The sequence below is a fragment of the Coptis chinensis genome, chromosome 2 (assembly GCF_015680905.1).
Source record: "Coptis chinensis isolate HL-2020 chromosome 2, ASM1568090v1, whole genome shotgun sequence".
In the NCBI taxonomy this organism is placed as follows: Eukaryota; Viridiplantae; Streptophyta; class Magnoliopsida; order Ranunculales; family Ranunculaceae; genus Coptis; species Coptis chinensis.
This window is the reverse complement of record NC_141457.1, coordinates 34807756-34830076: the sequence shown is the minus strand read 5'-3', so window position 1 is coordinate 34830076 and position 22321 is coordinate 34807756. Positions and strand designations below refer to the sequence as shown.

General features: G+C 36.3%; 1 long non-coding RNA gene across 8 annotated transcripts; it reads right to left on the bottom strand.

Annotated features, from left to right (window-relative positions):
* Positions 1 to 11045: 11045 nt before the first annotated feature.
* On the bottom strand, positions 11046 to 15377 carry LOC147515878 (uncharacterized). Of its 8 annotated transcripts, none has more exons than XR_015213542.1 (7): positions 15169 to 15377; positions 13778 to 13834; positions 13599 to 13670; positions 13218 to 13310; positions 12751 to 12986; positions 11523 to 11622; positions 11046 to 11265 (listed from the first exon to the last, which is right to left on the bottom strand). It is a non-coding gene; the product is annotated as an uncharacterized LOC147515878 (long non-coding RNA). The 8 variants fall into 8 exon arrangements; XR_015213541.1 differs by having other exon boundaries at positions 12751 to 12983; XR_015213544.1 differs by having other exon boundaries at positions 12751 to 12983; positions 13782 to 13834.
* Between the last annotated feature and the right edge of the window lie 6944 nt (positions 15378 to 22321).

Genomic DNA, 22321 nt, shown 5'->3' with positions numbered 1-22321 from the left:
CGACGAATCTCATGACTCTTGCAATACTCTTCAAATGGCCCAATGTATTCTCCCCCATTATTTGAATGGATAGACTTCAAAGGCTTCCCAGTCTCTTTTTCCACCATACTATGGAAAGTTTTGAACACACTGAGAACCTCATCCTTGGTCTTCAAACCATATGCCCATACCTTTCTTGACTCATCATCAATGAAAGTCAAGAAGTACAAAGCTCTCCCGTGGGACTTCATTTTCATGGGACCACATAAATCCGAGTGTACTAGCTCAAGGCTATTCTCCTTTCGGTGAGAGGGGAATCTTTGGAAAAATACCCTATGTTGTTTTCCAACCAAATAGTGAGTATATCTATTTAAATGTGTACCTTTGATATTTGGCAAAACTTTTTGCTTGGCAAGAACTTCTATGCCTTTCTCTCCCATATGACAAGATCTCTTATGCCACAGTGCGGTGGAAGCTTCTTCTTGTGCCGCATCTAACTTTGCTTTACACAAACTAGCTTGTGTCATGTAAAACAAATAACTTTGCTTTCATTTGGCTACACAAAGGAACTTTTGCTTAGTTTCCATACCCCATTACCAAATGAGCTCTGGAAACCATCATCATCTAACTTCCCAACGGAAATTAGGTTTAGTTAAATGTCAGGGACATGTATTACATCCTTGAGTGTCAAGGTGTAACCGACATTAGTTTCTACATGAACATCACCAATGCCTGTAATCTTCGATACTCCACTGTTACCCATCTTCACCTCACCAAAATCACCACAATTGTAGGTAGTAAAGAAACTCATGTGCGATGTGACGTGATACGACGCTCTGGTATTTATCACCCATTCTGTGTCTTGACATGAGGTACTAACACAACACTCACCACAATCTTACACAATTACCACTAGATCATCATCTACTACTGCGGTAGTATCTCTACTTGTGCTTCCATTCCTCTTTACCATGTCTTCATGTACACAGTTATTCTTCACATCTCTCTTCAGTGTTCTACACTCATATTTAAAGTGACCCTTGGTGGCACAATAGTAACATTGTCTCTCTTTCTTAGGAGTTCTAGATTCACCCCTAGATTTGTTTCTGTCTTTCTACTCCTATCTATCCCCCACTTTTCTGTGACAAAGATCTCTGAGTGAGAGGAGCTACTCCGATCCATTTCTTGTCTCCTCATTCAATAATGCCCCAGTAACCATTTCCATTGGAATTATTCCATCTTTAGCGGCTCCACCAAGAGAAACTGTCAAAGTCTCCCAACTATCGGGTAGAGAGTTCAATAGTAACTGAAGTTGATTTTTGTGTGGCGAGTATATTATTTGATGAGTTGAAGTTTCTATCCTAAATCTTAAGATGGGAGGAATGATTGATGAGTGAAAACAACAACTTTTTAACTTTTCTTATTCATCCTTTTCTTCTAGTTCTAATGAGTGTTGAAGGACTAGTGTTTAAAGAGAGAAAAACATGAAAACATGAAGTTGTAGGATTAAAACATGAAGAATGAAGAGGAAAGGTGATAACTTTATCACCAAGTTACACTCATTGATAACTTCAATGAGTGCAACTAGTGTTCTTGATATTGAATGAGAAGAAATGTAGAGACAAGTTGATTGGAATGAAAGAATAAATGTAATGAAATAAATGAAAACAAGAACATAAAACAAGAAAACAAGATAGATTGAAATAAAGAAATAAGAGTACAAGAAAATAAAATGTAATAATGTAAATCTACCTAAGAAAGCATAATAAAATTGATCTCAATTTTTGGGTTGTCAAACCAAATATTGGATAATGATTTCTCTCTCTAGCTTTTGCTTTTATACTCCTACTTTTTACAATGATTGATTTGCCCTCTCCCTCTACAATCAAGACACCTTACTCTTTTGTTTTTTACTTTTACTTTATGCTTTTGTTTATGCTTTTTCTTTTTCTTTTTGAGCAAGCTAGGTTTTGTGCAAGTCTTCTTTTGTGACAAGGTCATCCATCTCCAGTCTTCTAAGTTAAGGGCATGACTTTCAGTCTTCTGGTTTTGAGTCCTTGACCTTTGACCTTTGACTTTGACTTTTTCAACACTTTTTTATAGCAGCTTGAGTCTTCATAAGAAGCGTTAATAAAGCTCCTTTTGGCACTAAAATGCATCTTTTATGATAAGTGGTCTAAAATGGCCTGTAACTTGCAAAAGACAATAAAAGCTATGAATTGTCTATTTATTATGCGTAATAAGGGTTGTAATGCAGTAATGTAAAGGTAACAAAACACACATTTGGGTGCTAATCAACAACCACCAAACAGCATTTTGCTTGTCCTCAAGCAAATATGATAGAAAAAACTAAGATCACAAATGTGTGATTTAGTACCCAAATCTCGTTTTACGGAGTGGGATTGCGTTGACCATATGCAACAAGGCCTTAAACCACTAGGAATTCCCTAATGGACGAGCTTAAGCTTCGTGAGAGTTTTACAGAGAAGGTACTCACAAACTTCCTCTATCTAGTATAAAGGGTCTTATCTCCTTATTTATTCTCAAAAGTCTATACATCTCATTAGCGGGGAATAAGGACAAGCTCTTTTGAACTTAGAACAACATATCTACAGTAATTAAATCATCTAAAGATAAATGCACAAACATGAGCAATGAAATACAAAAGCAGAGTTATTTCTGAAACTTTTGGAGAGCGTCCTTAAGGTAGGTTCTCACAGGAATGTGTTAAAACACAATCTCTTTGATAGATTCACTCAAGTTTTGTTCTATCAAATGTAGTGGGAATTTATATTCCTTACATACATGAATGACGTCTAAAGTAAATCGGGGTCGATTGATCACACTTGCCACATACTATCACACCATCCTATTCCTAATCGAGCTAGAGGTATTTTATTAGAAGTTACAGGGCTAGGGTGATGGTTTAGAAAGAAAAATGAAGGAAAAACAAAATCTGATAAGTTGAGAAATTGGGTCTTCGTGATACTTGTAACTAGAGAAGAACTTTGTTATATTCTTTGCTTCCTAATTCTGATTCATTCTTTAGCCCTTTGGCTTTGTGACTCCATATGATTTTGAATTTTGTGAGTTCTAACTTTTCTTTTATTTCTTAATATCGACTCCTTTCGATTTTGAACTTTTGGGAGATTCGATTTTTGACTCCTTTGATTTTTTGGAGTTTTGGTTTTTGATGGGTCTTTCTATTATTTTCTTTTTTTTTTTTCGAAGCAACTAATTTATCTGTTTTTGTACAAGGTCTTCTTTTCACTTTTCTGATACTCATCCAATTCTCAAACCATCAGCTAAGTAAGCTTTTTATTGTGTGTTGTAATGGATCAGGGATTGATGGCGAATAATTAAAAGGCTTTTAGACATTTTTGAAGGCTCAGAAGGGGTAACTAGAGAAAAACTATTTTTGTAGGTTTTTAACGTTTATTTGGCTATATCGATCCAAAAATGGCCTAAATTCTCTCCTAGGATATGACATGGTGATCAAGCAAGTAGACGTGTGGTATTTCTATCTGGACATCCTTTGTGTCATCACTCAATAATCATTCAAATGAGGCTTTTGACTAGATTCTCATATGATATGGAACTTAATTGTTCTAACCTTGGTCTCGGAAACTTACTACTATATACAATCAAATGCTTATGCATGCCATTCATGAAAAGATGCAGAAACTATTGTACGTATATTAGTCTAAGTTCGAAGAACGAATCATTATTGTATTGCTATAATGAGATTTCTAGACGTACTATTTATTCATCATGGAAAAAGGAAACAAGACTTTTAGTACTAAAATAGAAAAATATTTTTGGTCTGTTTCGAAAAAAAAATTAAGAAAGAAAGAAATACACTACTATATCTAATATAAGAAATGCCTAGTTTTTGCAAAATGTTACTATACCACAAATTCGCTCCCAAATATGCATTTCATTACCCTTACATTACTGCATTATACCCCTTCTTACACATAATGAAAAGACAACTCATAGCCTTTATTTCTTTTTTCAGGTTACAGAGCAATTCAGACACTTATCATAAAAGCTGCATCTTAGCACCAAAAGGAGCCTTATTTATGATTATTATGAAAACTTAAAAAAGTGCTGAAAAGTCAAAGTCAAAGTCAAATGTCAAAGGTCAAGGACTCAAGTTTATGTTTCCATCTTCACTACAAGTTTTCAATCTTCAATCAAGTTGTTTTATTTTGAGTTTGTTCATTCAATACAACTAGAGTCTAAAAAAACAAGTCCTAAAACCTAAGAGTACTACCTTTTCTCCTTCACAACTCCCATTCAATCTAAGTTCTAAACATTTGATGGTGAACCTCATTCAAATAATTTTTGAAATATTTACCACTCAACTACTTCAAATGGCACCGCCGCCATGGATTGAAAGAACATGGATTCTTGGTTGAGCTCTGAGGGAAGCACCATTCTATCCCTTTCATTTCTTGTTTTTTTTTAAAAATTTTTGTCAATATATTTTGTTATTTATCAATACTGATATGTTTTATTTCAAATCTAGGTTCGAGGTTCAATTGCTGGAGAAAAGATGAAGCTGCTGCCAGAAGCTGACTGAACTTGTCCAGAACCGATCAGGCGACCACCCGCACGACCGCACATCTGTTGGTGCGCGATCGCCCAGGCACCTCAAGACACTTGATTTCCATTTATTTCACAGTTCGATCATTTTTGAGGTGTGGTCGTAACTAGAGATCCCGATTTTGTAATAGAGTAGTATAAATCATTGGACTTTGTTGTAATAGATAGAGATAAGAAAAATAAATAAATAAATAAAATAAACAAAAAAAAATAGTTTTTGTTAGTTATGTAGATTAGCATGAGTTGAGCACTTGGTTGAAGTTGTGAAACTTAACAAGGCTTAGAGTTTTCATTGCCTTGGGAAGTTCAAGTGTGCGAGGCAAGTCGTGAATCATACGCTTGCGTACTTTGAATCAACTTGGTATTCAACACTCTAATTATAATTAACTCTAGTTAATCTAGGTAATCAAGGTAATCTAGTTAATCTATTAGTCTTAGTATTAGTGTTAATTTACTATTATATTTTGGGCCCTTGTAGGCAAAGTTGTTTAATTATTAAAAACCCGGATTGTGGGCTTTTTAAGTAGACATTTTTTGTAACCTACAATATGGAACGCTCGAACGGTTGGACTTGATTCTCAAATCATGCACCAACTAACACCGCCTTCTCCTCAAGCAGCGTGTAAGCACATCTTGAGAGGTAAATTGTATATATACCTCCTCAAAGCCCATGTAAGAGGATACCTTGTGTGTTTAAGCATGTTTACGTGATTGTTTGAATTTTAATTTCCGCAATGCAATTTCAATTCAAGCATCAGGCTGGACTCGAGCCACATAACAACCATTCGGAAGTCATTCCCTAATGTAGATAAATCGGACGTTGCCTGATTCTTGAAGTACTAGACCAATTAATCAAATTTAAAATTAATCAACTAGAGCCTAAAGTAGTCACACTCCTCCAACAAAAAGACAAAAATATAGCCAAGTGGATTTAGAGTAATCCGTTACCAGATTCTGATGGACCAACTACTTTCTTCACTCCCCTCCCCTAGATTCATCGTGAGTGAGATTTTTGGTAGCATACTACTTAGTGAAGTGATTTCTTACTCTTCTAAGCCATGTAGTATATCCATCCTATTTTGGAGCCCAATTGTTCGTTTGAACATGGCATAATAATCTATAGACCAAACAAATATTTTCAAAAATTCAAAAAAATGAATTTTTACTGTTTGTGCATCAGCATTGATTGAGCATTCCTGTCTTATCAATATGCATCGCAACTATTATGGAATTACAATACAAACCCAGAACCTTGTTCTTTTTGCTATAGTCCTTATCACTAGTTATCTCATTGTCCATCATATACCAAATTCGACTCTACTACGGGAATTCCTTACGATTACAAACCTCAATTTTCAAACTTCCCGAGTACCCAATACAGTCAAGAGTTTTTTCAGTCGTGCCGATAATTCATGGAGTTCCACTACAAATAGTCAACCACCATTCATGTATCTATATGGTCAATCAGAATACGGTTTCACCCAAAGCCAATTACCATTTATATCACCACCCATATCAAATTCATATCCCACTCCACCATCTTTCATAGACCAACTTTCCCAGGAAATGGTCAATCAAACAATACTAACTTAGCAAATAGCAACTACCTTATGTTTTCTCCAATCCGATTCAAATGATGCCACATCTGACACTAATATTCTTCCCACCAGTCCAGAACCCAACCGAAAAGAGAAACAAGGTGTTACTATAACAAAGTTAATTACTAAAGACCATCTTGATACTCATGACCAGTTACAAACCCATCACCATCCACCTGACTATCGTGAGAATTCCAAATCTTATGATGATGACTATATGCCCGAGGTCACATTTTCTCTCACATGCTTTAATGCATCATCACCCATAAATAAGAAAACTCTGGCAGAAGAAACTCAAGAGCATGTACTAGACTTGACACACTTGGAAAATGTTATTGAGAAAATTTATGAAGATCTAGGTAGAGAGGACAAAGAAAATAAAGTGCTTGGAAAAGAGGGAATAAAATCTATGGTAGAAAGTGGATTTCAATTTAGTTTGGTCGTTAAAGACTTATCGATAGAACAAATTTATGACATCCTTACTATTTTAGATATGAACCACAATCTTGTGGAAACGCCAAAACTAAATGAAGAATTCTCGAAGTCTTCGAGATCATGTGAAGAACCACCACCCAACCATCACCATCCCAATTTAACACCTCTTGAAATCTAACCTCCATTCATAAAAAAACCCACCAATTTCTGAGGACGGCACCACGAAACCATTTCAAAGAAACCTCAAATTTGCACTTAAGCCAATTGCCTTTGAGATCATTCATAATTTTCTAAACCTTCCCAGTAAAGAGACTTTGCCTAATATACAAAAACAAGTGTCCATCATTTCAGTAGTTGAGAAACCTGGTATGTACTATTTCCCATCATTTGACCCTCATGAAGGACATATACGACCAACCTCTTACTCTTTTAGACAAGTCAACTTTGATGGGTTATTGCATAAGTTCTATGATAGGTTATATAAGCTTTCTCTTATCATTTTGCATCTTATACTCCACATGCATCATCTCATTCTGTTTGGGGGTGTGTGCTTCTATATGTTTTTATGGATTGATCCTCAACTATTTAGAGTACTAGTTCATAGCGAGAATAAAACTTACTCACGTAGGAGAGCACGTTATCCTAGACAATCTCCAATTTCTCATCCCCCGCCTTCTAAGATGGCCGACAAAGTCATGCAAGCTGAAAAGCCTCCCTCCAACTTCTACATACCATTGCAAGATGAACCCCCATCTTGTATACGACTCACACCGCTCACGAGTGATTTTTGCATTCCACCAAACGTGTTGAATCTTCTACCCATCTTTCACGGGTTTGAACATGAGTTACTGATAAGAGCCCAAAACTGTAGTTTTAACCCCTTAATAATCATACTTTTAGACCAATTATGTGAGTAATAATTAAGAGTTAACACTGACTACGTGTTTTTATGCATTTCAGGCTTCAAAGTCCATTATGTGCAGAAATGTTCCACTTTAGCGAGATAAAGGAGCAAAGGTCGGTTACTAAGGAGTTCCGTGATTAAAGGCCAAGATTCAAGAAGATAAAGCCTTTCTAAAGCCTAGTCAAAAGCTGAAAAGTCGACGAGGGCAGAAACAGCACACAAGTCAGCAGAACTTCTGAAGGCTGTATCTTTGGATTCAGACCTCGGAATGGGGCCTACCTTATGTCAAAATGACCGGCTCGGAAAGAGCTTTCCAATGGTCCAAGCCTTGACCCAATCAAAGCAGCAAAAGTGGACGAAAAGTCTGTTGAAGCCAACTGCAGCTGAAGAGGCCTTTTTGGACTGAAAGAATTGGGTTTTGGGCCTGATTCTCTGGCCCAAAACATGGCTCCAAGCCCATGCACGATTTTTGGATCTGAATGTATAAAAACAAAAGCTTAGCTCTTTGTTAATGGTAGATAGTTAGACCTAGATTAAAGATTAGATTAGTAGCCTCCATTAATTAATTCTAGATCTAGTTTTCCTTAGATTTAATTAGTTTAATTTAATTAGTTTCATATCTTGTTTTTATTTAATTCCTTGAATGATTGTTCGTCATTTAATTAGATAAATAAAATAGTTATTATTATTCAATTTCGATTTTTGTCATTTGCATTTATAGATCTAGTTTAAATTCTTGTTCTTATTTCATTCTTAGTTAATTAATTAGATTTCAATTATTGTTTAATTTATATTAGTAAAGTTAGAATTTTGATAATATGTTTAGTTTAGATTCATATGGGAATGATTGCGGAATAATTCAAGGCTAAAACCTCCATTAGAGGGGTTGATGAAGCCTTGATGAAAACTTAGTGGTATAGTGTAGAAGCATTATAGAATCTATTCCAATCTAGAAGGTCGTGATTCGCCATGAGAATGGGTGGACGACCTCACATGCTAGTTAGTATTCGGTAGAAATGCCATGAACACTAGGGATTAGAACTCGAATTCTTTCCATAAGAACGTGAGAATCGAGATACAAGAATCTATATTAGGTTATTAAGTTGGATTCGAGGTGGATTCAATTCCCCTCTAATCCTTTATCTAGATTCAAAAACAATCGTATTTCCATAGCATTCGTAGTTAAATTCAAATAATCAATTTCATATTGTATCGTAGTATAACACCCTTCGTAAAGCTCTCATTAGACTTAAGACCGACAAATTAGACTATAAAACATTCCATGCTAGAGAACTAGGAGTGGAACGAATTTGTTACTCCACTCTATTGCAATAGATTTGAGAGTAGAAACTTTGATAAACATATAGGATCATAAATAGTTTTAGTTTACTTACGTTTTGAGTTTCATCGTTCATTTCGTAGGTAAACTAATCAATTTTACCTTTTATCAAATGGCGCCGCTGCCATTTTAGTTGCACTTTAGCATTGTTTTCATAGTAGAATTAGTCAATTTTAAGTCCCATTAAACCCACCCACCCTTGTTTGATTCATACTGTGGTTATCCGTTTTAGCGTCGAAAAATTCCGCGACAAAATTACACCGAAGGCGATCAACGCTTATAAGGAGCGCACTGCGCCCTATAGTCTGGAACACGACTGGCGACCATACTAAGTTCTTGGACCACGAAGCGCGACCAGCTAAGTCATCGAACAAGGAGCCAGCGACCGCTTCTATGCGGCGCACTCATACTTCTAAGCCAAAAATCCCTGATTTTAACAGGTTTGTTTCAAACTTCGATTTTTAAGTTTTTTCAGTGTTCTAACTTGTTATTTACACTGAACACGCGTAAACAAGACGCTATTCATAAGCGAAGCAAGGACGCAATCAGGTATTTCTTTCTTCTACACCTCACATCTCCAGTTAGAGGTTTCTACTAGTATATCAGAATTGTTTGGAGTGTTGCATGTTTAGTTAAGTTCGACTTAGTCTTGCATGAGATTAAGGTCTGGTCGAAGAAAAACAACTAACGTAATTATACGGCAACGTCAACAAACAAGTCTATCTAGTTTCCCACCCACTACACCTCTAGCTACTATTTCACATACACCACCTGATATTATGGATGAAGAAAGAGAGACTCCTCTCTCTGACTTTTATAAAGCCTTGAGCGATAGCTTTAAATCTTGCATCGTTCTAGCAGACCCAGTGGGGGATTTTCGCATCCCCCCAAATATATTTAATTTGTTACCCGTTTTTCATGGTTTAGACCATGAAAAACCTTATCAGCACATGCATAGGATTGAACAAGTCCTTACAACATTCCACCATCCTACGGTTGGTGCGGAACAAATTAAATTGAGGGTATTCCCTTTCACCTTAGGCGATAAAGGCGGCCTTGGTTAACGCCCAAAGCCTAATTCTGTGGACTCGTGGGCCAAACTTGTTCAGCTGTTTATGGAACATTTTTACCCACCCCTTAAGACGGATGAAATGCTTTCCAAGATTCACTTCTTTCGATAGAATCCTCATGAATCATTTTCAGAGGCTTGGAATCGTTTCACCGATCTCCTTATAGAGTGTCCACACCATCACCTAGCAAAAGACACGTTAGTTCGTGCCTTTTCAAAGGACTTCTACACCACCATAAAGAAGTCCTAGACATAATGAATGGGGGTAGTTTCCTAAGTAAAAGGAGCCTCAGAGGCATATAAATTTTTGGAAGATCAGACTAAGCGTAATAATAATTGGGGGGGTAGTGACGATTACTCCCGCTCCGCTAGTTCTTCTTCAACAGTTAAGGCTACCAGTATGTTTGAGGTTAAATCAGATCCTGAGCTTAAAACTCTAATTGAATCCCTCACAAAAAAGGTAGAGGCCATTTCTGTACAACAAAAGCCTATCCCCGTAATGAATGTAAATTCAAATCCATGTAGTTTCTGTTGGAGTCCTGAGCATCCCGACTCCCACCACTACTACAGAAAAGCTCATATACCACTGTTATTTACAGTGGTAAAAAGCCTTTAGCCACTGTTTTCATACCGTGGTAACAACCACCGTGACAAATACTTCTAACAAAACCGTGGGGAAAAGTACCTCTTATATACCACGGTTTTAAGTAAAACAGTGGTATTAGGATTTACAAACCGTGGTTAATAGTCTAAAAAGTTTGGTCTTATATTTACAAACCGTGGGAAATAGTGATAATATATACGACGGTTGGACACAAACCGTAGGTTATATAAACTAATTATACCTCGGTTCTTATCAAACCGTGGTGTATAGTCATTACAAACCGTGGGTTATATAAATTGCTTATACCTCGGTTCTTATCAAACAGTGGTTTATAGTTTTTTTTTATTTTATTTTTTTTTATAAAAACCCCTAATTATTTGATTCTAATCATATTCATTCAACCTGCAACCTGCCCATTTTCACCATATATATCCACACTGGATTTAAAAACACATTGCTCAAATAAACAATTCATAGTGCAACACAAACAAAATAAATAAATTTACACATCCAACACAAAGACATTGATTTGCTAACACAATTTGAAAACAATCCATTCCCAATCGAAAATCAAAATTATAATCAATACAAATATATTATAAAAAACCTCCAAACCAACTTATTCTATTTTGTTTTGTATTCGAAATAACTTCACCAAGAACATCCTCCTCTATGTTGGCATTCTCGTCCCAAGAACATTCAGCCAAGATTAAACAAAATTTGGTCACCCTACAAAAGAAATAGTCGTGATTAAAAAATAAAATAAAAAAGTACTCATTCAAGGATCAAAACAATTAAAATCGGTGGCATATATTCATTCAAGGAATTTACCCCCCTGTGGACTCTTTAACAAGCAAGCTTACAAAAAAAAATGCAGCATTTGGCACCTTTCTAACAGACGAAGGTCAGTGAATGCATGATATAAATAAATATGCTACAAGTACATAGAGCTCGGATAATATAAGCATAAAGAACCCGGATAATACCTTACTCAAATAGCAGTGATGATCGTCAGATTGGAGAGCATGCAATTCTTTTTTTTTTCTTTTGGTCTTCTTGCTTTTCCCCCTTCATCGAATTGATACCCTACACAACACACCCAACAACAACAAAATGATCTATCGAGCTAGGAAAGTGTCACGCCCCAAATCTCAAACAACTATATACCTAAGATACATGACTTTTTCTGGAAAAAATTTAGCAGAATCTCCTCTGTATTTTCAACATTTCATAAATAAAAATCCTGTCATAACCTGAAAATTTAAGCAATATACTTCTCATTGATTAACCCAGCTACTTAACCGTCTCGACCAATGCCAGAGCAGTTAAGTAACCGGTTTGCAAAATGAGATCACTGCGACTTAGTACGCCAAAGTACTTGAATGTCTCGACTAATGCCAGATCATCTAAGCACTTCGTACAAAATCATTATCGAAAACACAAGTTAAATATATACATCCAAGTCCCATAACTATCAAAAAGTTTACATCCTTAACAAATAGTACTTACTATAAAAATTTCTAAATGAGATACGAAAGACGTTCAAAGATAATAGCTACGAACCTTAGTCACCTTTTAATACTTTTAACCAACAAACTCTTGTAAAACCTTTCAGCAAAGAGTGAAACCCAATATATGACAAGATTAAAATAAAAAGAATTAGATGCACCAATTCATTCAAAGCTTTCTTTTCCACTTTCTTCTTCTGTGTTCTTGCTGCCCACTCCTACCTTTTCATGTAATTATATTGAGGTGGATGAGTGTACCCTCGAAATTGTGAGAGGGAGACCAAGGAAGAGAAACCCCTCCAATTACCAGAGAGAGAGAGAGTTCGTGTCCTCCCTTTCCAGCACTCCCTCCCCCCTTTTTCCCGTGGATTCTATTGCACCCCTAAATCCACCTTAGGCCCATTACTGGAAGTAATGGCCCAACTCATTCTTAAGCCCAAAAATGTGGGGTTTTACAGAAAGAACTTGCCAATGTGAAAAGATTAATTTACCAAACTATTATAGAAGGTTTTAAAATAATTTAGAAACAAAAACACCACTTCTACAAACCTAGGACTGTCCAAAAAACAATTCTCGTGCATCAAAATGTACTAGCAAGCCATGGACCCAACATAACACTAAAAAGCAGGGGAACATTAATCTAGATCTATTTGGTCTCATTCTAGATGAACATGCAATGTAAGTAATAAATAGATTCGTCGAGTACCTGAAGCTTCGTGAGGAGATTGATCTGAACTATTTTTCATCTGAAACCGATGGTTTTGAAACTTCACGAGCTTTATCAACTTCCATTAATTAGTTCTTGTGGAGCTCCAGGATTGGGATTGAACTCCTGAACTTGTATTCCAAGATAGATTGTTTACTGTCTTAAGTGTATGCCAGATTCTCATAAATTTAAAAACAACATACGAAGCTCTTGGATGCATTTGGTAGTCTCTTCTGCTGAATATAAAAGAAAGGACAGAATTAAATAATATGAAGAGAAGTCGTGGTCCAAAGAAGCAAGAATAAGATATTGTATACAAGAAGTTGCACTCACAAGATTTGCTATCGCAACTGTAAAAGAAAGCACAACCAGGCCAGCACTATAAAAAATTGATGCTGCCGAGCTCATCACAACATACTTGACCAGAAAAATGTCACTGAAAAAACATAAGACTATAAAAAACTTACATAGCAAACAAGGGCTCGCGTACACTGCCGTGATCAGCTAATCTTTTTTTTTTACCTTGTCCTCCATCCAGGCATGAATCAGATGCTCTGCTTCTGTGGTAGGCATTAGCAAGTCACTAATAGAAATTGCCCACACAGAAGACTAGTATAGCCACCGGCCTCCTCTTTAACTTAACCAATTATATATGAAAATCATAAAAGAGAGTGATCCATGGTACAATCTTATAAATAAGGAATTGCAAGAGAAAAAAGTATGTACCAGAGTGTTCTCATAGTCATGAGTGGCGATAACAATAATAAATTCCAATTATGCGAACCTCACATGCATCACGCAAAATACACCAAAAGTTCCTATTCAAATAGCTAAGAGAAAACACTAACCAGGGGGATTACGTATACCCTAACCGACTACTAATTGCTTCAAGTATCCTTCATCTCTATCCAAGTTGCCATCTGCACCACAAAATTAAATACAAGAAAGGCCTTAATGATTTATAACAAGGCAAGTCACAACATATAACCAAGAAAAAACACCGACAACGAAAAGAGTTATGTAATACCTACGTGTACTCTTGAGATTCAATTCCTATAGGCTTAGTATCCCGTCTTTCGAGAGCCTATAAATTCAATTCCCATAGGCTTAGTATAAAGTAATAGATTATTTCCAGGGGGTTAAGTGCGTGGTCATTTCTTGGTATAAAATCTCACTTAAAAGTAACTGCATGGTGGGGAAAACTAAGTTATTTGTAGTTTAATGCTTGGAAAGTTGCAGTAAAGTTTAGAATGAGTTTGCATAATTTCACAATGAGACTTCAAAACAAACTGTCCATAGCCTATAGTCTATCGATTTCTTTTAAAAAAAATAAAATAAAATTCCCCCAAATGAAAGGTAATGCTGCAAATGCAATTAATTAATTGAATCAAAAACACATTCAGAATTCTAGCTACCATACACAACATTTCAACAAACCAAAATAAGGAAGAATATATATTTCCCTTGTTGACAAAAATAATCTCATCCATGTACAAGCAAAGTACATTTCTGTAAATGAAGGATGACTGCATGGAAACTAAGAAGTCCTAATTAGGTGCTCACACCTTGCCATCCCACTTGCTGCTCCCTTCACAAGGCACTAACTAAATAATAAAAAAGTGGTCTCACAATATATGCCTCCAACCCAATAGCATCCCAAAGTCTTGAAATTCCAGCCACCTAAAAGCTGAATTTCCCACTGCCAATTCAAAGAGATGCTCCCTAACATTAAGGATGATCTTTTGCAAGTCTCTTTCCTCAAGTTAGAACATCCCACCATTCTTATCCTTCCACAAAGCCCAAAACAATCACTTTCCTGATGTGTTCCACTAACCATTTCAACTTGGGGGCAACCAAATGAGCATTAAGATTGTTCCCTAAACCTCCAAATACATAATGAATTATACTACCATTGTAGAAGTACTCACACCCACTACCCCGCACCCCCATTTACGATATCTGAATGTCAAACCCGGAAGAAGGGATAGCCAAACTGAATGTGGGTGGATCAGTGACTGACAGTAGAGCTGGGATTGTTGGTACAATCAGGCTAAGAAATGATGTAATTGTCTTGGCTTTCTCTGGTAGCAGCAACAAAGAGTCTGTTGCATCTGATAGTTTGAGTGCTATCAAGGAGTCAATTAAATGGACTTGAGAGGGCAAGATCATAAGAAGAGACAGAAGAAGAGATGTGAGTAGTGGCAATGGAACTGGAATTCTAAGCCATCCACAAGTGGGCAGGTTTAACCCCTCCTTGCGGTAATACTCACTTCGTTGGGACTAACACAAAACAAGTACCAATTTTTTTTATCAAAATTCTGTGCTTGGAGAAGAAAATCAAACTTTTAGAAAACCTTACTAACATCAAAACTAATTATATTACAGCCAAAATCAGGAGAGAAATAGAGAAAAAAATACCTCATAGTCGAAATTGGGGAGAGATGAACAAACTTACTACTTGAAACCTTTGTACAAATCCCTAGTTGAAAAGAGAGGCCGATAGAAGTTAAGACTTGAGAAGAGTTCTGGAAGTTGAAAAGACTCTGTTTAAGCGTGAGACAGATTTTCGGGTTTTGTTGGATTGCTTTACCCACGGTAGGTCTATTTTTTGGTAAAGCATTAGCCACCTTTTCTATAGAAACGGTGGGGGTATATTAATGTGAGAAAACAACTTAGGAATTTTGGGTTGGACCGTGGTATATGGCATATTATATCCCACTGTATTACTAGCCCAGTGGTATTTGATTGTATTAAAATTAGAAAAGCCTTATTTACCGTGGTTATTGACTATTAGCCACCGTTATTGTGAAAACAGTGGTATATACCATTTGGTATACCGTGGCTAATGTGCATTTCTGTAGTAGTGCACTGTCCTATAGCCTATGAACATTCTTGTTCCATTAATAGTGAACCTAACACCCCTTGGAGACAAAATCCCAACTTTGGTTGGAGAAATAACCAACAAGTCACACCTACAGGGTACAATAATCAATATGTTAGGCCAACGCACAGTTATAACCAAGCTCCACCACAACAAGGACAGGATCAGGATAATTATAATAATTATAACAACCAAGTGCAACCTCGACAAAGTCAAGCACAAGGTCAATGTAGTTATAATAGTTATAATGCTAATAGAGGTATCGTTCCGGTAAATACTAACTATCACAATCCGCCCATAAATAATCAACGCGAGATAGTTACAGTCACACCACCCGTGACTACTACACCCACACAACCGGATCGTCTTGACACCTTCATACAAGTGAGCCAACAACTTTTCCAAACCATGGCTCAATCTAACCAACACATTCTACAATCCGTTAATAATTTAAACCAACAGTTAGCCCAAGAGAAAGCCCAACCAAAAGGCGTGTTTCCGTGCCAAGCGATACCCAACCCTAGAACAAAGAACACGCCTTTGAGGTAGACGGTAATACTAGTACGAAACTACATCCGTGGGGTCATTTAAATGCCATCACCACTCTCGCTTGCGGAAGAGTGGTTGATAACAAAGTAACTATGCCTATAGTTACCCCATCGATACTCCTACACCGGATATCGAACTAGATACGAAATAGAAACTGAAGAACCTACCACCGTAGAGGTACCGGTTAAACCACAACCTAAGAAACAGAAAGCCAAGGTTACACATCAAGTCGAGCCATACGCTAAATATAGAGAGCGAAACCACCGTTCCCTCGAAATTAGCCATGCTAACCGGGATACTAACTTTGAGGAGATTAGGAACATTTTCAAAAATCTAACGATAAACCTTCCCTTTCTCGGCTATAAAAAGCTACCTAACCACGCTAAGTTTCTTAAGGAGTTGTGCACTACTAGGCGTAAGACCAACATACCTAAAGATGCCTTTCTAACTGAGCGGTTCCCAACTTTATCCAAAAATAATGGAATTGTTAAGTACAAGGACCCCGGTCGCCCCTATCGCATAAATGCACCTTAGGAGATTCTCACACGACGATCGCTTACTAGACACGGGGGCTAGTGTTAACTTACTCCCGCTTTTATTTGTATAAACAAATAGGTCTAGAGGAGATGCAACCTACTAAAATGATATTGCAATTAGTCGATCGGTCTATTAAGTATCCTAAGGGTGTGGTTGAAAACGTCTTTGGTTAAAGTCCAAAATTTTTACTACCCAAACGACTTCGTTATCCTCGACCGTAAGTCACTAACGACTGCACCTATCATTTTAGGGCGTCCCTTCTTGGCTCTGCCAACGGCGGCTTTATAAACTGCCCAGCGATGGTTCGATGTCCTTGTCCTTTAGCCATCTTTCGGTTGAGGTAAATGTTTTCAAACGAGGACACAATATCCCGATTCCTCTACAAATGGCGAGGTTAGCATGATCGAGAGCTTAGCTCAAGATTACTTCAAAAACATGTTTCCGAGAAACAGATTAACAAATTCCTTTCCTTCGAAATTCGACTTTAACAATGACTCCTGGTAGTAGTAAATCGAAATCGAAGAAGAATTCTACACCTCTTTTGCACCGCTTCTTTACCACTTCACGAGTCCCCTTGCCAACAACCATTCATCCCTTGATGCTATATGACGGAAGATGAATTTTTCAATCTCTATCCCAAAGTGATCCTTTTGACCCACCTACGAGGAATGTCTTGCATATATCAAGATTTCTGATGATATGGACTTGAGAGCTCTAGCTGAGAATCATTCACCTTCCATCACCAATATTCCCCACCCTCCACCTTTTCAAAGGAACCTCGAGTTTGCACTCGGTCCTTTAGTTTCTCCTGTGCTTCATGATTTTTTAAATCCACCTAGTAAACAAATACTTCCCAAGGATAAACCACTTGACACCTTCATTTTCAGACTTGAGACAGTCCCTAACTACACCATGAATTAGTTTTGTGCTAAACCCACATCCTCATTTTTTCCATGCTTTCCCTCTAAAACTTATCCTAATCCACCATATTTTCCACAACCATTCACTTTTCCACACTTATTCACTAGGACACCCTCTCGTTTAAAGATGAAACATAAGGTGCATGCTCGGTTATGTTATAGGTCTATCCGACTTCGCTTTCATTCCACTAGGCTGCGTCGTAGGAAATCTTGGTGCTTGATTGTGTTTGGATATGTTTTCTGTGATATTTATTTATGGAACGATCCACAACTATTTCAGTTGTTGATATATGATAAACTGCATATTCATACATATATTTAGATAAAGTCTCGAGTATCTGACTATAAACGACTCAATTTTTGTGTTTGGTGCATTTCCTTTCATTTCCATATATTGGTGAATACACCATTTAGGTAACCGGGCCCTCCCTATGGAGTGTGTGGTTGTAAGTACCGGATCCTAAGTCCATGGTTCACATAATTCACGCTTTTCCACTCTTGCATGTTTTCTTGGTTTTGAGTCATGTTTCTCGTGGTGTGAATTATGTCTTTATCGCTTATTGTTTTCCTTTATATTAAACCTAATTCATAAAAAGTAAAAAGTTTAAAGCTATAAAAATAGTAATCTAGCAAGTCTCGAATCGACCTTAAAAGACCCAAGTTTTCGTGACAATACTAACTTTCTGAGTATAGGCCAAACAAAAATTTCAAACTTAAAAAGAGTTTTCCAATTTTGTTTGGGGTGGCGATTTTGGTATTCATTTCAAATCTTGTTGCCACCCTAAGCCCTGTCATGTTTACTCCAAGAGAGTTTGTGTTAGTTAGCACGTAATGTTTAATTGTGCTTCATATTATCATATCATCTTTACAATATTTACATTCTGAGTAATCGCCAATTTTTTGCCACGCTTCTATGGTAAATTCTTTCCTTATCTCTTTACACTTTGAGGTCAAAGCGTTCGATTGTTTGGGGGTGGGATAGAAACATTTGCAAAAATTAGACACTTTTAGGATGTAAATTATGCATTTTATTTATAAAATGTTAAAAATTATAAAAATTAGTTAGTTACATAATTTAATTGTGCTATTGAATTGTTTCATGAACCCCCTTCTCCCAAATTGTTTGGGGGTGGTATAGAAACACGATGTAAATGTTAAGCACATATTAGGTTTTATATTATGTATTATTTGTCTTAACAAAAAATAAAAATAAAAATAAAAATAAAAATAAAAATAAAAATAAAAAGTTTATGCTATACACTTAGGAATATTGGTATTGTTTCTTTCTCTATGCTCTTAATAATCTAGAAGTCTCACGTAGCTTTTGCATTAGAATAGTTTTTAGAAACTTAGATTAATATGTAGGTAATAATTGTTGCATCTATCTATAAATATATTACATGAGTATCTATGATTGTTTGGCAGTAAGTTTCTGAAATCTATGCTAGAGTACTTATTCTACAAATCCTGTGAGAATATAGCCTAAAGCCTTATATGAGTGAAACATTTGAGAAATGACACAAGGGAGAAGTATATTCCGAATAGAGAAATCACACGTCCACTTGCTTGACCACTATACCATGTCCTAAGAGAGAATTTAGGCCCTTTTTGGATCGATATAGCTAGAAATTCCGACCTAAGTATATTTTCAGCTAGTCGCCCCACTGAGCCTTTTATTAGCCCTTTCATAAACCACAAATCCTTTACCCTATTACAAAACAAAACAAAATAAAAAAAAAAAAAAAAAATCAACCTACCCAATTTAGATAAGTCTGAGAATAGAATAAGGAAGAAAGAAGAAGAGAAAAACCTGTGTAAACAAAAGTTAGTTAATTGCTTTAGAAAATAAAGAAAAGAAGTTTCCATCTAAAGAAAAGAAAAATAAAAATAGAAATAAAATAAAAACTCCAAAAAATAGAATAAAAGGAGTCAAAAGCCAAAGAAAAAAAAAAAAAAAAATATGGCTAAGGATGGAAACAAAGTGTAGAAGCAAAAGTAAATAACAAGGTTTTCTCTAGTTACATACTATGAAGACTCTATTATCTCAGACTTGTCCCTTTTTAATATCCATTTCCTTCCTTCTTAAACCATCTCCTAATCCCCGCGACACCTAATAAAGACCTCTAGCTCAATTAGGAATAGGTTAGTGGGATAGTAAGTGGCAGATGTGTTTGATCAACTTCGGCTTCCTTGTGTGTCATTGAGATTGTAAGGTAAAGTATGCCCATTGCACACTGGAGTAGCAAAACTTGAGTGGAAAAATCAGAGTGATTTTTGTCTTGACTTTTATGTGAGAACCTACTTAAGGACGCTTATTCCAAAGTTTCAAACGGACTATTCTCGCATTTCATAGCATTACTCATTGTATATATGTTTATTCATAGATGATTAATTATTATGCATATATTAGCTTAGGTTTCACTTGATTACTCTATATGCATTGCTAGTGAGAGGTATAGTTAATTTAGAGCATGAATAAGGAAACAATAGTTTTATTTCTTAGTCATTTGTAGTATAGATGAAGTTTGTGAGTACCTTCATCGAAAAACTCTCACGAGACTATAACTCGGCCCACTAGGGAATTCCTAGTGGTTTAAGGCCTTTGCATATATGGTCAATGCAATCGCGACCGAAATAAACGAGTAGAGATAAACTCCATTTTTGGTCACTTATTCTAATTTCTTATCTTTGCTTGAGGACAAGCAAAATGTTGTTTGGGGGTGGTTTGATAAGAGCCCAAAACTGTAGTTTTAACCCCTTAATAATCATACTTTTAGACCAATTATGTGAGTAATAATTAAGAGTTAACACTGACTACGTGTTTTTATGCATTTCAGGCTTCAAAGTCCATTATGTGCAGAAATGTGCCACTTTAGTGAGATAAAGGAGCAAAGGTCGGTTACTAAGGAGTTCCGTGATTAAAGGCCAAGATTCAAGAAGATAAAGCCTTTCTAAAGCCCTGTCAAAAGCTGAAAAGTCGACGCTGGTAGAAACAGCACACAAGTCAGCAGAACTTCCGAAGGCCGTATCTTTGGACTCAGACCTCGGAATGGGGCCTACCTTATGTCAAAACGACTGGCTCGGAAAGAGCTTTCCAATGGTCCAAGCCTTGACCCAATCAAAGCCGCAGAAGTGGACGAAAATTCTATTGAAGCCAACTGCAGCTGAAGAGGCCTTTTTGGACTGAAAGAATTGGGTTTTGGGCCTAATTCTCTGGCCCAAAACATGGCTCCAAGCCCATGCACGATTTTTGGATCTGAATGTATAAAAACAAAAGCTTACCTCTTTGTTAATGGTAGATAGTTAGACCTAGATTAAAGATTAGATTAGTAGCCTCCATTAATTAATTCTAGATCTAGTTTTCCTTAGATTTAATTAGTTTAATTTAATTAGTTTCATATCTTGTTTTTATTTAATTCCTTGAATGATTGTTCGTCATTTAATTAGATAAATAAAATAGTTATTATTATTCAATTTCGATTTTTGTCATTTGCATTTATAGATCTAGTTTAAATTCTTATTCTTATTTCATTCTTAGTTAATTAATTAGATTTCAATTATTATTTAATTTAGATTAGTAAAGTTAGAATTTTGATAATATGTTTAGTTTAGATTCATATGGGAATGATTGCGGAATAATTCAAGGCTAAAACCTCCATTAGAGGGGTTGATGAAGCCTTGATGAAAACTTAGTGGTATAGTGTAGAAGCATTGTAGAATCTATTCCAATCTAGAAGGTCGTGATTCGCCATGAGAATGGGTGGACGACCTCATATGCTAGTTAGTATTCGGTAGAAATGCCATGAACACTAGGGATTAGAACTCGAATTCTTGCCGTAAGAACGTGAGAATCGAGATACAAGAATCTATACTAGGTTATTAAGTTGGATTCGTAGTGGATTCAATTCCCCTCTAATCCTTTATCTAGATTCAAAAACAATCGTATTTCCATAGCATTTGTAGTTAAATTCAAATAATCAATTTCATATTGTATCGTAGTATAACACCCTTCGTAAAGCTCTCATTAGACTTAAGACCGACAAATTAGACTATAAAACATTCCATGCTAGAGAACTAGGAGTGGAACCAATTTGTTACTCCACTCTATTGCGATAGATTTGAGAGTAGAAACTTTGATAAACATATAGGATCATAAATTGTTTTAGTTTACTTACGTTTTGAGTTTCATCGTTTATTTCGTAGGTAGACTAATCAATTTTATCTTTTATCAGTTACCGTATGAACATCTATGCCGGATACATGAAGTATGTAATACTTTCCACCATCCGGGCGTCACCGATGATCAAGTGAAGCTATAAGTCTTTCCTTTCACTCTAGCGGGTAAGTGTCACGCTTTGCTTCTTTCTCAGAAGCCCAATTCCTTCGATACATGGGAAAAGGTTGTGTTCTCCTTCATGAAGAAGTATTTTCCACCAAAGAAAACAGAAGAGATAAGAATAAAGATACAGTTCTTCAGACAGAGTCTGAGTGAGACATTTTCTGAAGCATGGGATAGATTCTCCAACCTACTCCATTAATGTCCAAACCATAAACTAGAAAAATCAACTCTTGTCTAATGTTTCGTCAAAGGTCTTCTCCAAGAACACAAAGTAACCCTCGACATCATGAGTATTGGTAATTTTTTGGATAGAGGTGCAACCGAAGCTTTAACTTTTCTTTAAAA